The sequence below is a fragment of the Ambystoma mexicanum genome, chromosome 4q (genome assembly GCF_040938575.1).
Source record: "Ambystoma mexicanum isolate Mex_15411 chromosome 4q, UKY_AmexF1_1, whole genome shotgun sequence".
Taxonomy (NCBI): domain Eukaryota; kingdom Metazoa; phylum Chordata; class Amphibia; order Caudata; family Ambystomatidae; genus Ambystoma; species Ambystoma mexicanum.
In genome coordinates this window covers 73,175,229-73,192,906 of record NC_090928.1, presented here as the reverse complement: position 1 = coordinate 73,192,906, position 17,678 = coordinate 73,175,229, and positions in this window count along the sequence as shown.

The following is a 17,678-nucleotide window of genomic DNA, read 5'->3' as shown; positions in this document are numbered from 1 at the left end:
GCGCCTGTTTGGCAATGCATTGGAAGTGAGAGTCTTTACTATTGGAAAGGGAGTGGGCCTATAAAGCCAAGGAGATATGTTTATGGAGAATATTACCACGTCCATACATGGTGGGGGATCCGCTCTGCAATGGGAATGGTCCTTTTTTTTATTGGATCTCAATGTATCTTGGGTGTGCATGAATTGATGCGGAGAGCGAGCTTGGTTTGGGTGATGCCTGTGTGATCCTCCCCTCTCCTTACATTATGCTTAGACGGTATATTGTTATCAGCGTTATTATAATGGTTATGTTCCCCTGGTTTTGGATTAGGACACTAACATTCTATGGGTTTAGTGTATGGTGTACATTTTTGGGGGAATCTGCAGCATCTGAGGTGCGATGGGAGGGGGAGCTTGTGAAAAGTGATTACCGGTATTGTGTTCATCCTTACTGTTGGTATTTTCATCTTTTTGCATTGGAAAAAAATATTAATAAAAACTACATTTAAAAAAAGGTAAACTAACAAAGACTTGCATATGTTGATCGAAACAGAAGTTTAGCTTTCTGAGTAAATATGAATACAACAGAACTAGTACATTAGTGTTGACATTATGTACACAACAAGCATTGACACCTTGTTGGCAGTTAGCCTTACATGAATTAAGTATTTGGAGAGAGGATCAAATAGAAAGGTCTGCCCCAGCCAGTAGACGCCCCGGTCAGTAGCCACCGCGGCAGCAACCACTTGTAGTGTTATGACACTGGACACCTGAAAAAAGCAGCCAAAATACAGAGGAAACCCCTTTTAGGGAAGGAAAACCTCTGTAGCAGGAAGATTGGCTGAGATGTTCATATAGGAGAATCCTGATCAGAATGAGAGAGGCAGCGGTTCAAGTGAGGCACAGCCTGGATGTCGACAGAGAACTACGGACAAGGACACAGGTAGGGGAACTGGAAAAGTTGCGAAGAATGGAGGAGGAGGATATAGATTACTGCAAAGTAAAAGGAGAACATCTTGCTTTCCTCTTCTGTGGGCATAGAAGTTACAAAAGAAAGAAAGTGGCATTTTCGGTCATGGGCACAACATCTTAGAAGAGGAAAAGTCACAGTCTAATGTTCCGTGGCAAATTCTTCAGGAAACAGACTTTGCAGTGTAGCACACTGTGTATGTGCCCACCAGCATTTACAACAAATAATCAGGGATCCTGGTTGGCCCGATGCCATGCTGGAATCATGAAAATACCTAGTGATTGGGGCTTGGACAGTCAGGATGCTCAGATCACGGGAATTGCCAATTGGTACATGCCTACATTCTGAGCAGCCTGATTGGTTGCTTCTGTTCACTTCCCTTGCACCCCAGCCTCCACAACTTGCCTCCTGGCTTATGCTACACCTCTATCTCTGCACACCCATGGCTACATACCTCAATATTCTGCCTCAGGGGCTGCACTCTCGCCACCATTAACATGGCCTGTGCAAGTACAAGGCATACTAAGTGGCTGCCTAGAGTGCTGTACAGCAAAGGGAGCCAAAAACACGTTTTTCAATCAGCATTCATGAATTACAAAAGAGATGTAAACCAATCTGATTTAAAGTAGCTCCATGATATCCTCCTGCAATTAGGGGGTACCCTGCAGGAAATCACAGTTCTCATATTTCTAATAGCCTCTAACATACTTATAATAATTTTATTATAAATGTTCTTGTATTACGTGCTTAATACCAGGGACCAGTTTCTATGCGTGAGCCTGGGTTTAGAACCTGTGTTGCTATGCTATTGCTACATGCCAGTAGAAGAAGGGTTATTGCCTATTGACATATGCTTTTGAGTAGCAGAGTACATAGTCTGACTCAAATAAAAGCACGGAGGCCAAGAAGGAAGAAATGTTGAAGAAACAATGTGGTCAGGACAGTGGAACTTACACCAGCTAAGTCGAGAGTCATGGTAGAACCCTCCTGGACCTTCTGTCAGCAAAGCATAGGCCTGGCAAAGTGCCCCTAAAAGGTAGGAACGGGAGTGAAATGTGGTGAGTGTAGGGGCCTCATGCAATTCAGCAGCAAGGAGTCAGAGGCCTTATCCACATAATTTCTGAATAGGCCAGTGTAAGTAAGTGGAAGAAATTTATATTTATTCATTCAAGTTTACATCATGAATAAGTAGATTTTATTGTGGGCACACACCCAATCTAAACATTTAAATTCATCAGGGGGTGCTGCTGTGAAGCCGGCGATATGGCTGCCTTTTGCTGAAGCTCCTCGCCACCAACCACTCAACGGCATACTAGCCCCGGTCCTGCGCTATTTTGCACACTGCAGCACACGGATAACGCTGCCTGAGCCTGTCTGGAAAGGGACAGTGAGCTTTGGGGCACTGGAGACCATTGCATACTGAGTGATACCTCCTGTTTCAGCACCCTGCGGTATGGCCTGCCGCCCGCCGCGAGGGCGCCCTTGAGGAATCAGAAAATACAATATTAAGGCTTTTACACCATGCAAAGAGAAATACACCAACACGGGCTTGTAAAGATTCCCAGAATCTTTATTGCAATACTGAACAGTTTACGAAACAAAGTACACAAATAGCTATTTGGCCGTCAGTACTTCACAGAAACCACCAGAAGGTTCAATGTGAGCAGTGAACAGGATTTGCTAACTGGACATCAGCATATTTATACAGTTATCTTCATAACGATGTCCAGCCTCCTACAAGTTAATCATGTACTGGGCTAGGGTCGGGCCAGGTTCATTCCTAATTTACATATCTCGTGCATGCGGTTTACTTCTTAATACATTTTACTAACAAGCACTATTATTCTCTGGGTTTAACTTTACACTCTTTACACATTTGTTTCAATGCAGGTCAAACAGATGTTTCGCATGTCATGTTTAGATAGCATTATTGTTCTTCTATACTTGTAGGTTAACATCGCTGATTCAAGTAATCCCCTGATCCCGAGGTCAACAAAGGACAAGGTCTACATGACCCTAACATGTAGCCTGCAGGCAGGTTGGACATTAACTCGCCTACAGAGGTCGAAGAGGTTAAGTAAGAACAAGAGAACACAGGTCGGCCATTTTAGGCCACAGGGTGACTTTGCACGAATAACTAAAATGGCGGCTTTGATCTAAAATGGAGGCTCGATTAACTTAAGGTTACGACCTTGCGATGCGGATTTCCTCGCAGAGCGACTGGGCATAGGCCAACATATACAATGAAGATAAAACAATATTATATCAGTTTTAACAAACCCTCCTTTTGGCCTATGCCAAGCGCTAAACTACTTCCAATCACTTTACGACTAACTACACATTTCAACGTCTAAACACCACGAATCATTATCAGACATATCTATTGCCATCAGATCAGACACTAGAGTTTCTTTCAACACATACTCCTTTGAAACCTTATCTGGGGCGTATATTTTATGCCCTAATACACTTGTTGCTTGCGCGCAACACCCCCCTAATATCGAACATATACCAGGGAGACACTGTATACAACAACAAAGGAATAGAAAACTACCCAAGATAATCAGCAGGGCCGAAAACAACTTCCATCCCCATGACCGTAGGATGTCCCAAAACCATGTACTAAAGTCCCAGTTTCCCTCAGGAACATGTACTTCCGAACTAACAACATGTAGATTTTGGATCGCCCTAAAGATCGTTGGAGAGGAGTCTGGTACGTAAACGCAGCAAGCGGACCCCACTAATTTACATACTCCTCCACGCTCTGCCAGAATGACATCTAATGCCATCCGGTTCTGAAGAGCTACTAATCTTATCGCTTTCTGTTCTAACGTCATATTGTAGAGTATGTCAGTGGTCCAGTTGATGGTTTTCTCCAGTACTCTCGCTAGTCCCCTGATATCTTCTGAATTCATAATTTGCCCAAAAAATGGCACAAAGGATGTCATAATGTCTCCTAGAGTTTGCGCTGGAGTATCCCCCTTCACATCTCGTTGCGGACGAGTCTTCGAAATGTCTGCAGTACTGGCAATGAATACCCCAGGTAATAGAATCCCTAAATAGCAGGTTCCTTGCCAATCCCTGGGGAACCATGGAAAGGCCACATTACCGCAAACGAAATAGACAGGTTCACCTACATACAGAGGTCTGTTCTCACTAGTCAAATTCGCAAAGTTGGCACATCTCCTAAAATCACCCATTGACCGTGTTCCATTCCTCTGTATGCAGAAGGAAACTGAATCGGGGCTATGGTTAACAGAATAAGATGGAGGCATGGCATCCTTATTGCCTATAGGAGCCATTTTGAAAGAGATCAAAGACTGGAAAGGACGAGACAATCTATCAGAGGGCCTAATAGAAGCAACTTTGGCTTACTCCTATTTGCAAACAGTGAGCATCCGAGGGGCATCAAAACACGTTTTTCTAAACTATTCAAATTTGTACCATCAAAGTTCCCTGAGATGCTGTCATTCCAACGGCCAAAGAATAGTGCTCTAAGAGAAGCATAACAAGCGGTTGTCAAAGGTAAAGGATGAATGTACCAACCTAGCACCTTATCCCCATGTTGCGGTAAATGTGAGCAGATCCAGCAGTTGGTTCTATTAAAAATTGCATGAGTGGCATTCATTATTAACAAAAGAGTATTATTCTGATAGTTCCGTCTATGCGAAGAATCTCCAGGCCACAAGGTATGCAATTGCACGGAAGGAGTAGGTATAACAGATACATTTTCAACAGGTAAAAAGTCCTCTAGCGGATATGCTTCCTCCAGGTACCATAACCCCAAACCAATAGTTACTACAAACCCAGTTATTATTACTAAAAGGCAACAATACATTTTCGGGGTCCCCTTACACGCTTGATCATTGTCTCTGCTAGTCACATATTTATCTAAAATTTCAGTGCGAGCGGTAGCGGGTGCAGGCATCGTAGTCTTAAATCAAAAAACACCAATCGTTTGTTTGCTGGCGACTACAGTCGTGCGTCTTCTTAATGTCTTTCCCACAACCCTTGGCCAACAGAATCCTTTCGTACAGTCGGGCCAAAAGGCAAGCCCTCAAATGATTTCCTCAATCGCACAGTCAAACCGTGCCGTACGTCTATCTTCTTGGACGTAAATTATATTTCACAATTTATCAGTTTTAACACCCTGACCTACGCCAGCTCACTGTATTGGGCCGTGGTGTGACCTGCCTGCATGGCGGGCTGTAGTATTGCTTATTTGAGCAAAGTTCAATGAAAAACGATCAGAAACAAATGAGAACCAATAAAAAGCTTTTAAAAAATGGCAGAAAAGCAACGGCCGTAAAGCAAAGGGCCCAACAGATTCTACAAAATCTTCTTCTCCCAAGCTCTGAAGTTAAAACGAATAAGAGTGAGATACAGGACACAAGCAGAAAGACGGCACATTTGTCCAATAAAAGCCAGAGTTTCACTTTGCATGTGCAAGGAGACATGGCGTCTGAGGATTGTAAAGAGGGCTGTACACAAATAACCCGGGAAGGGGCTAATAAGGAGCTGTCGGTGTTCCACCCAATCAAGCGCAGAGCTGTTCCATCAAGTGCTCTGAGTAACAGTTCTGCCCAGCAAAAGACAGAAGTGCTGTGCCAAACAACAGATTTTGTGACTCCTTCGAAACCTATTCCTGCTGACGATTTTTCCTTCTCCAGTCCATCCACTTCAGTTTTATCTCAAGGTTTGGCTGCTCGGGGGGCTCTGTGGTGCAGCCTGTGAAATGGCTGCCTTTTGCTGAGGCTCCACGGCACCATCCACTCAGTGGCATACTAGCCCTGGTCCTGCGCTGTGTTGCACACTGCAGCACACGGATAACGCTTCTCGTGAAGCTTGGGGCATCGGAGACCGCTGCATACCAAGTTATACCTCCTGCTTCTTCACCCTGAGGTGTGGACTGCTGCTTGCCACAAAAGTGCCAATCCCGTGCCGGATCACTGGATCAGACCTGCATCGGGAGCTGCCCTGCGTGACCCGCCAGCATCAGTGGCTGCCCCTGCGTGGTGGCTTTTGGGATCACTGAAAGTCTCACAGCCGGTGGGTCACCATCCTAGCAGGGGATGACAGTAGCTCAGTGCTGTCCTGCTGTCACCCTGATGTGGCCCCCAGTAGGAGGGGTGGCAGCCTTAACTTCTGCTCCCAGCCTGAGGTGCAGGGCATGTGCACATGGCCCCCTGCCTGTGCGCTGTGGAATCCTGCTGCTGCCTGTGTGCCCTGGAGGTAGCTACTCCTCACACTTCCCAAAGCCTAGTGGCCATGCAGAACCATCCTATCTCTGCTCCTGCAGGCCCCCCTGGGTGATCACACAGGCCTTTGTAGTGACTCCTGTCATAGCTCCTAATACTGATGAAGAAACTGCACTGGTGAGGTTGTGTTCCTGGATTGTGACTGTATGGCCCACCCCGGGGAACAGGGAGGCTGTGTCCCTGATGCCACAACCTACTGTATTCTGCACCGCCTCGGGCATAGGACCTGGAAATCCAGAGGTCTGGGGGGGCTCCACCTTTGTTGTGGTGAAGCGACTTTGGGGCTATTAAGTGAGGATTGCCACTGACTACCTGGTCTAGGCTGAATATTGTCCTGTCCCGCCCAACCAACTGCCTCCCCAGCATTGCTGGCTACAGTCTGTCTGGCGGAGTAGGGGTTGGTATGCCTTGGAGGCACACTGTGACTGTCCCCTTCTGATATCTTGGGCTATACGATGGTCCCCCGACATGAAGAAGTGGAGTGGAGGTTCTAAAAGGAAAAGTAACATGGAGGCGTTCACCCACCAAACTTCCATTGGTCGTGCTGATTTAGGAGCAGATCCCAGCAGGTCATCAAGCACAGGGGGCCAAGATGGTCCGGACCTCCACCAAATCCTGGAGAGTATGCAATCTGGATTCAGCGCCATAAACAATAAACTAGATGACATCACGACCATAAATGGGACTATAAACGCCAAGATTGAGCATTAGGGTGCATGGGTGACTGAGGCCGAACACCAGATAAGTACTGCCGAAGACGATGTACAAGTACTCAAGTTCTCAGATGGCCTCGACAACTAAATATCTTTAGCGTGCCTTACAAAAATGTGATAACCTAGAATAGCGCTTCAGGCACAACAATCTCAGAATTGTGTTACTCCCTGAATGTGTGGGCCAAATATCCATGGAAGTGCTGGTCGAAGATCACTATAATGGAAAAGGTCCATAGAACGCCCATGAGCAGGCCCAAGCCAGGAGCTCCCACAGGCCTGTAATTGCCTGGTTGCTTAATTATAGGGACTGTGACCATGTACTGCAGCTGGCCAGGGAGAAGTGTCCCTTGTGGTTTGAATCCAATGTGATCTATATCCAGACTGCACATTCCATACAGGAGCAACACCTATTTATTTACACTCCCGGAGGAGACGGTTGCCTTCATTGAGGCCAAATTCCTGATTCCCCGGGATGTTGTGGAGGCAGCAGCCACGCATTCTGAACTGGGAAGGAGCAGCCAGAAGCCAAATCCTCCCGATGGCTAAATACCCAGACCGAATCACACTATAGTATCAGTTTGAGTCTATGATCCTATGAATGAGTTGGATGATGCCGGTAAAGTGGTCTCTCAGAAGTATCGACAGCAGTCCCTGCAATGCTAAGTTACTGGTTTTAGAGGGCAGTTCACTGTTTGGGAGGGAGATAAGGGAGGGTTGGGAGCTACAGTTCAGGGGTTAATCATATGTTCAAATTGTTGGCTTGGCAAGTGTAATTTAGTTATCTCTAGAATCTGCTTGCAGTGCTACACTTCATGTGCCACACGGGGGGCTGGAAAAGTGGTAGATGGTAAATACCTCATGTACCTGCTACTATGGTTTTGATTAATGCTAGTTGGAATGTGAAAGGTCTAGGTAACTATACGAAATCCAGAATATTGAAGAAAAATCTGCACTTTCTCAGGGAGACGCACGCTATGTCTGTGATAAACACTAGTTTGTGAAAGCCTGGGGAAAAAGTAGGTTTTTCACATATTATTTTTCTCAGTCACGGGGTTCCTCACGCTAATGCATAAGTCCCTGATATGTACAGTACTGGGTAGCCACGTGGATCCACAGGGGCGATATATGATCACTCAATGTCAACTACATGATACAGAAATGATACTGGTGAACAAATATGGACCCAACCTGGATGATCCAGGATTTTACATGGTGATTGCTGACGTATTGGAGCAATACCCACTCATATGGGGTGGGGATATGAATGCCATACTTGACATACAGCCGGACAGGACAGGCAAAGCACCTAGGCCCCTAACACGGGTGACGCGCAGCATACTACACATTCTGGACAGGTTGGAACTTTGTGACGTTTGGAGAACACTACACCCTCACTCACGTGACTTTTTGTACTACTCCACTGTTCATGACATGGCCTCCAGATTAGATCTGTTTCTGTTGTTTCAGCACCTATTAGGTAAGGTCACTGACACTGAGATCTACCGATGCACATTCTCATACCACTCGCCAGTCCTACTAGAGTTAGATGTGGGGCATCGGCCATGGAAAAGCATGGTCTGGAGATTTAAATCTGAGGCCCTGCAAGACCTAGTCTTCCAAACAGACATTGAAGCCAACATCTGTATGTACTTTCTACACAATGATAACCATGCAGTGTCCTGGGCAACACTGTTGCAAGCCTTTAAGGTCTATATTGTTAGAGGGATGGCAATGTGTAAGGAATTTGGGGTCCTTAAGACCTTTAGGAGGGATTTCCAAACATGTGAAGGTAGACTCAAAGATCTGGAAAAAGGCTTCGCTGCTCAGCCTAGACCAGAGAATGTAGCTGCTATTCACACCACCTTGAGCAATTCAAACAGCATGCAGCCAGAGAGGTCAAATAACTTGCAAAGCCGATGTCGGCTAGAAAATATGGGAAGAGGAACGCCCAGGCATGGGGCTAGCTAGGCTGCTAAGGCAAGAGAGCGTCTCACACAGTGTAGACAATATGCTCAATGACCAGGGTACAGTCCGGTATGCTGAAGATGGGATCACAGCTGTGTTTCACAAATTCAATGCAACATTGTATAAAGCCTGTACCCCCAATGAGGAGGCAGATGTCCAGGCACTGTTAAATAATGTTCCCATATCCAGGCTCTCAGATGAAGTCAGAGAACAGATGCCCTTCTGAGTAGAGTACATTATGCAGGTAATAAAGGTTCTTCTGAAAAACAAAGCTCCAGGCCCAGGCGGCTTGACTGCTGAGTTCTATATTGAATTTGATGCAATCTTGGCCCATTATTTCCTAAAGGTCTGGGACTAGTCCCTCTCAAACTATCTGCTGCTGGAATCTGTCAGAGTAGCCACAATAACCAGACTGCTAAAGCGAAGAAAGCCTAATAACGAATGTGGTTGTATAGGACGCAGTCGTTGATGACGTCGACACCAAACTATATGCTAAAGTCATTGCTAATCGGCTACTACCAGGCGGGATTTGTGCCGGGTCGCACTAGTGCCCTGAACATACGTTGACTTTTTTACTATCATGCCACGTATATCACTGGGGGCCTCTGCAGTCGCAGTGTTGTTGGACGCTCAGAAGGCATTTGATATGGTTTCGTGGGAATATTTATTTACCATCTTGACTAAATTCAGGCTAGGGGACCAGATGGTAAAGTTTATTAAACTCCTTTACACCCACCCACTGGCCAGGATTTTGGTCAATGCCACTTGAACCGTTGATGCTGGAGAGGGGGACCCATCAGGGCTGCTTCCTGCCTATCATTCTGTTCGCCTTGGCGATAAAACCATGCCGAAACCTAATCCGAGCTCGGCAAAAGACCTCCGTGATAAGGATCACTGGTCTGCCCAGGATCATCTTGCTCTATGTCAATGATGTCTTACTTTATGTTAGGGATCCGCAGAGGAACCTTGACCCTATTATGGAAGACATCATGCACTTTGGGTAGTTCTCAGGGTTCACAGTAAACTGCACTAAGTCGGAGATCTTCCCGCTAACAGATGCCATTCTAGGCACCAAGGGATGTGCCCCCTGAAGTGGGCGCCTGACCAGCTCAAGTAGCTGGGGGTAACTATATCCCACACAAAACCCTTGTTACCCGTCAACAACTATCACGTATATGTCGCTTACTTGACAACTAGGCTTCCCAAAGGCGCATATGCCACTTTCGCCCACCGGTAGGCAAGGGTTTATCAAGATGTTAGTCCTCCCTAAACTGTTATACACCTTTGTTAATTTTCCTATATGGCAAGGGAAAACATTATTTGCCTGCATACGTGGCTACTTGCCCCAGTTTTTGTGGCATGCGAGCGCGGTCCGGAAGAAATGGAAACATTTGACGCAGACATATAGTAGCGGCCCCATACTTTGAGCTGTGTTGGATATCTATGCAACTGCAACATGCAATGTTTTGGTTTGGGCAAGATAGCGCCCCACCCCATGTTAGATTGTAGCGTGCAGAAGCTGACCTGGCAGATCTCAAAAACCTGTTGCTCATGGGAGAGTACAAAGACGCCTGCAGACGCCACCTGCTATAGATCTCACTCCTCGCTTGGAGGTACCTCTTCTCCAAAATGGGTTGCTCTGCCCATACTATCAATGGCTGCCCCTGTGGCCGTTTCCTAATATTGAGCCTACCTGGGACAGACCACACCCTCTGGAAACAATGGGAAGCCTTGGATTGCCACACACTAGGTGACATTTTTCCTGGGAATCAGTTACTAACGCTACAATCCTGGAGGGAGTGACATAGGGGCACTGCCATTGAGATGTTGCAATCCTAAAGATTGAGGGCAGCATGCATGAAATGGTGGGGAGGGTGGGCAGTTGAACCACCTGAGAATGAAGCCATGGCTCTCATTGCCAATTTATATGGCTGCTGGAGGATCCTTGCCTACCTTTGTAAGCTCATCCTGGGGAAAAAACACGTGAGCGCAGCCAGAGCCAGACAACAGTGGGCTATGGACTTAGGAGTAGACATCCCAGAAAACGCACGGGGGTGGGGGGGTTGTTCACTTACCAAAACTAGAATACTAGATTCCAAAGAATACAGTTCAAAATTCTTCATAGATTGCACTACACGCCCTGTATGCTCAGGAAAATGTACCCAGATAAATATGGATCTCATCCCTGCTGCGGTGGGGATAATGCTGAATACCTCCACATGCTCTGGAACTGTCCTAGGCTTCTGGATTTCCTGGTTCTGGTCAATGTTACCATGACTGAGATTACTGGCAAACTGCTAGATCTGTCCCCGTTGAGTGCCCTATTCGGGTCCTGGGCAGGCATCCCGGAATGGCACAAAAGAGGCTTCTTCCACCTGGTGTGTATACTGGCCAAGATATGTATACTTAGGAAGTGAAAGGACTCCACACATCCTCGGAAGGAAGACTGGTTGAAAGCAATAGTGTGGACTAATGACTGTGAAGAACTGTATGTTACAACGCTGGCTTTGTCGTCAAGGCCAAAGGATGTTTGGGCTGACTTCCACTGGCACCTGGCACAGTGGCTTCATGCAGGGAGTCCACCTGGGGAGGTGGTTGCTCAAACATTGGGAGGACTAGTGCCATTGGGACATTACGGCTGATAATGTAAAGGTGCATGGAGGGTTAGTAGATTTATTGTTCGTAATGTTGTGACATAGGTTTTGATGTCAGAAATAATGTTGCACTGCCTGTAATGGATTATGCTTGCCAACAATAAACAGATTTTCAACCAAAAAAAAATATTCTTTATATCTATGTGAGTTCATAGCTGCAGGCATTATCTAGCATTTCTTGGAAAGTTAACAAAGAAAAGACGCCCAATTAATTTGTGATTTTATGTGCTAAATTTACAACGTAATACTGAACTGTACTGCTCAAGCCTTGCTATCTTTTATTCAATGGAGGTTATAAATCAAAATAACCATGCTGATTGAGAATATGTATGTATTGAGGGAAAATGCATAGCAAGCAACCTGTCAAAGTTGTATGTGAGTCTTTTGATGTTAAAATGCTGTTCAAACATTAAATTTACAGTGAAAAGCATTAAACAAATTGAACATTTTATTTTATTTTATTTTATTATTAATGTGTTATAGCTTAACATAAGCTTTTCACATAATATAAAATATAATATTACAAAGTAAACAAACAATAGCCACATAATGAAAATTTAAAAATAAAAATACGTACATATCAGAGGAAAAAGATAAGAGACAAAAATACATAAATAGGGCCGTTAGGCCCCTTATTTGCTAGACATTAACTCTTTTACCTTTTCACACGGTTCAAGTCCAGGAACAGTTGTTCATGATACGTAAGTAATCTTTTTGTTTTCAACATATCTTATTCCCAGACTAAACCTCCCTGAACACACAGGTAATTATATATTTGTGCCCAGTAATTTCTCGACAATCATCCATACATTATACATTGCAATATATAATTTCATTCCTTTAGCATTAATTGCTCTTTGCCAAAAATCGTTGCTACCAACATATTCCGGGTTATGGACAAAGTCTGCATAATAAGTCATATAGTCTTTTGTCATAGCTGTACATCTGGTTAGGATGTGTTTTCCTGATTCCACTTCCATCTTGTTCTTACACAGCCTACAGCCACGTTCGGATAGGGCGAGATTATTCTTGATCCCACTTATGGCTAGTACGGGTAGCTGATCGATCGTTAGCAAAGGAATGCATCTTCTTAGACGCGGACAAGGGCATAAATTGAACATTTTGGAAGGTCACACCAGCAGTTTGATGGTGGAAAAGGCTATTATCTCCCCAAGCTGATGTCAGTTAAAGTCAGGGCCACAGCAACTAATAAGCCAGTGGGGGTGCCAGTGAACAAGAAGGATACTGATAGCACTTGGCCTGCATTGCACTTGGCTCCAAAGGGCCACATATGCTCCAGCCAAGCTACAGAGCCTGCGGTCTTAGGGCTGGCTCTCTGGATGTCCCTATCCACCTCCCTGGGCAGCCAGAGATTCATTAGTGGGCATACTGGGCGGACTTGGAGTGGAGACATTCTGCAATGGGAAACAGTGGTGTGTGTGTGTGTGTGTGTGTGTGTGTGTGTGTCTGTGTCTGTGTATGTGTGTGTGTGTTGGGCCAGCAACAACTGCACTTACCATCCCCTCTTCTTCACCTGGCCCTTCCACTCAAAGATAAGTAAGTCTGGTAATGAGCGGTCAACAAGTGCAAAAAAGCAGGAAAGTTTGCACTGTGCACCCTCTGTACCTGCCTCACTTCTCAGACTGCACATGCTAGCTGGTAAATGCTGATGACTGGGGTAGAGGATCATATGATAGAAAAGCACTCCACCTGCATGGGAGCTAGCTGGCTGCATGGCTCTAGAGCTCATGCTGTGCTGGTTCTTTGCAATTGAAATGTGCACTGTCACAGATTGTGCTGTGCAATTTGCCTGTTGAGGGAACCTGCCCTGGCTCTAACAATGCTTTGCTGTACTAGTTTAGACAGAAAACCTGCACTGGCCTTGCCTATGCTGTACCTGTACCAGCTTGTAAGGGAAGCTTCCCCATCTGCTGTTTGTGCCATAAATGTACCAATTTGAGTGACGTGTGCACAGATGCTCTGCCAATGTCGTACCTGTGCATATTTGTGAGGGTTGCTGCCCATGTTGTACCTGTTTGCACCATACTTGCGCTGTTTCTGTCATTGTTATACCTGTTTGTGAGGGAAGTTTGCAGAGACTCTACCCTTGCTTTACATGTAGTGTGAAGGCATCATGAATGAGACAAAGACAATGAGATAGTAGTTTGATGTACAAACGTTTATTAACAAAAAAGGAGGGTTGGGAAAATGCCTGACTTGCCCAAAGCTAAGGTGGGATTTCCCTACTGTGAGAAACCCGAAGGTGTCCCATTTGCTAGTCCCCAGGGATCTGTCATCCAGGTGACAAGAACAATGCCATCGCTATTGGATCCAGTTCCTGGTGGTGAACCAGTGGGGGAGGATCACCTGGGGGAGAGGTCTTCGGGGAGTGGAAGTGGAACACGGGGGGTTGAGATGTGGTATCCCCTTCCTTGTAACACCTTTTCCCCATCCTACCCTGTAGGACATTTAGAAACTCTACCCTCCCCTTTTCCCACACAAACACTTTCTTACATGGTAACAGACAACAAACTAACAACAGAGTCATTTAACTGACATGTCCCAACACATGGGTCAGGCAGAGTCAGGCAATTGACAATAACAATGCACACATGACGTCCTTTACCTTCCCCACAGGGATAAAATGGCAGAGCACAAAAGCACACTTCAAGCAAGGCCAATGCACGAGGAGACAGCTACACCAAACTGGCAGTTCAAATAGAGAAGAAAGGTGGTGAGACCTGGAAGGATGAAGAAGGAGGAATTGCCCTTGCCCTTTTCACATCAGACTTGTGAAGCCTCCGAAAGGGAAAGCATAAAACCTGGAATTACAGCTGGTGTGTGGAGTAGCAGATGCCAATGGTACACGGGGGCCTCATGCTTTGATAACACAGGCAGAGAGGCAAGCTGGCTACCGTGGTACTATCCTTGACTCCAGAGAAAAAAGAAGCCAATGGGTTCAGCACAGCCGGTGAGTCGGAGGAAGCTGATAGTTAACCGAACTGTGTTGAACCCAAGGTTGCAAGTAGCAACATTTTGAATGCAAGGAATCCAAAAGAGAAAGAACTTGTGTATGTGTTTGAACTTTAAAGAAAGTCCAGTTGAGGTCCTTCTGCAGAGGGGTCCGGTACCATATGGGCGCTCATTTGAAAGACTCTGACCGGGACCTGTTCTTTGAAACAACAAGAACCAGAAGCCCTAGGAAAGGGTGGCATGAGGCACCAGAGTGGTCTTATAAGGGTTATGTCAAATCCCTTATACAATCCAAAGTCTCCGACCCATGGCCAGAGGAAAGCCAGGGGAAGGCAACCCCACTTTCCAATAAGATTGTGAATTGTGAAATAAGGCAAGTGTGAACCCGACAGAGGGATGTCAAAAGAAAGCTAGGAGAAGGAAAACCCTGCTTTCTGATTTAAAGAAGCAATACGTGAACCGTGTTAAAGAAAGGCCATAGTGAACCCGACGGAAGAATGCCCAAACTGCAAGGAGGGTCTGAGCCCGACCGAGGGAGATCCTAGGGGAAAAACACAAGAAGGATCCGAGCCCGACAGAGGGAGATCCTAGGGACGAGAGGCAATCGTGCAAGGTGCATGACCACCAAGAGAACTTTTGTTTATTTGTTATTTTACATCAGGAGTAATACACCCATTAACATTGTGTCGACAAGAGTAAAACAGGTCGTGGGATGTCCGCAGTGGGGAATTGTTTAAAAAGATATTTGAATGATACAAGCAATATAGTCCCGGGAGGATAGCTCAGCGGCAGCGTGCGCGTCTTGGAAGCAAGACGACACGAAGCAACAACAGGTTCGATCCCCGGGTCCGCGCTTAAACCTCTTGGTGTTTAAGCGCGTTATAAATACGTAACTAAGACAAAAAAAAAAAAACGCAATTACGCAACTAAGAAAAACAAGCTATTCCTGTAACAGCGCCTCGATGCCTGCGGGCTGTGTGAGCGCTTTATAAATGTAAAAAATAAATAAATAATATTTTAAAGGCTGTAGTAAACCTGACGGAGGGAGGCCCAAGTTGCAAGATGGATCTGAGCCTAGCGGAGGGAGATCCAAGGGGCGAAGAGCAATCGCCCAAGGTACAAAAGTACGGAAGGAACCTTTTGTTTGTTTGTCATTGTGAAGCAGCAGGTCTTCTAAGGAAAGAGAGTTTATCACAAAAAAGGCTTAGCCTCTGAAGGTTTTGATATCGTTGAACCCGAACTGTGAACCTCGTGCTGATGAGGCCCAGGAGTGTGCTCTGCTCGAGAGTCCCGCTTTCAGTGGCGGCCGCTTATAATGGGCGGGGGGGTGTCGCCCCCCCAGAGAGCCGTGACCAGAGAGCACGTCAGTTGTCAAGAAAGTGTTCGTCTGCATGCATTTCTTTTTTTTTTTGCAGAAAGTTTTTGTCTGCATACATTTTATTTTTTGCCTCGCTGCCTGCAAACCAAATAAATCTGTTGGAGCAGCATTTTCATTTTAAATGAATGCTGCTGCAACAGAGGCTCCCTGATGTTCATGGCTTGCCGGGCTGTTTCAGAGGGGCGCGTACCCTTTTACGCAGCTTTTTCCAATGTAAAGTACGTGGAGCTGGTAGCTCCACGCACTTTACGTAACCCCCATGGCAGTGCAAAGGCTAGCGGGGCGCTAGAGTGGTGGCCCCGCTAGTCATAATGTGTGCGCAAACAGCGCACCTGCTGAGGACTTCTGCACAGCAACAGCAAATCACTGAATGTCATTGGCTGTTTTCGAGCCAATGACATTAATGTGATTCGGCGCACAGGGCGCTGCGTGCAGATGGAAATACGGTTCCTTGTTGAGGGGACTCTGTGTGTGTGAAGAAGACATCACAACACTCGAGAAGCTGCCCTGAAAGTTATTTTTTCTGCGACACAAACATGAACACTTGGCTTCGGTACTTCGTGACTTCTGTGGAACGTGGTCTGCGCTGTCCCAAGGTCTGAGCTTTAGACTCAGCTTTGGCCGTGAGTCAAGATAACAGCGTCTGTAGTCTGTCAAAAATACATGCATTAGGTGTTTGCCTGAAAAACTTTGATCCTAGTGATTGTGTCACACCTTGCACAGTAATGCGTTTATTTACGCTACATTGTCCTAGACGCTTCTGTTCATGCGGGTTAGTGCGCTGCTGAGTTTGGGTGCTGTTGAGACCCGTTCTTGCAGGTTAATAGGTTAATGGCGTGAGGCTAAGTAGTGTGACTTTGTTAGGGCTTATTAGTGATGGTGGTGACCGCCCGGGGCGGCCTTCATTCCCCAGGGACAGTGCTCCCCCGACCGTCCTGGTCCTGGAGCCCTGCCCTGGGGATTCCACCAATCTGATTAATTGTTTGTGTACATTATTTGTGTGGCTTAGCATGTCATAAATGTCAAGGCTTGGGGGGGGGTTAGTAAGGGCTAGCGCCGCCATCTATACCAGACCGTTCCCAGAAGCGCTTGCCTCTCTGCCTGTAGGCAGGCCAGCTGCTTGTCTGCTGCAGCTGCCACCCACTCTCCTACCTCTATCCGGCCTGATGCCTGCAGGCCCTACACTCTGGAGATATTTGTTATTTTCCTGCCCTTCCCTGCCCGCTCTCCTTTCCCTCTTCGCTTTTCCGTTGTTTCGCTGCACCACAGCTCTTCTCCCTTCCCCTACCGTGCCCTATTTCCTGTGCCAGCCCCTCTTGCCTTCTTAGTGGGCGCCCTATCACCACCACTGCTCTCAGCTATTATTCACACTGCCTTCCCCGTCCACGTCTATACCCTCACTCTGTACTTCTCTTAGTCTGCTCCTCCGCACCGCCTACCTCTCCCCTTTCACCCCCATGACCTCTTCAGCCTGTCTGTCAACCCTCTGGGGTAGAAGGGAACCAATTCCATGCCCCTCTGCCCCCGAGCCTCCAGCCCCACTGCTCTACCTTAAGCTGAGCAGCATCCTGGGGACAGGGGGACATATAGCTGCTCTGTTGTTCAATGCTGCAGGTGACGGACCCTTCCACCCAGAATTCCCCAAGGTCAGATTGAGGCATGAAGCCCAAGGCCAGCCCGCAGAGCTTTCTTCGTCTAGCGAGCGTTGTGTCCCCTATTCGCTGCCACCCCCACTCAGTGAAGCCGAATAATGATTTCCAGCAGGACAGCAGTGAAAGGTGGCATTTT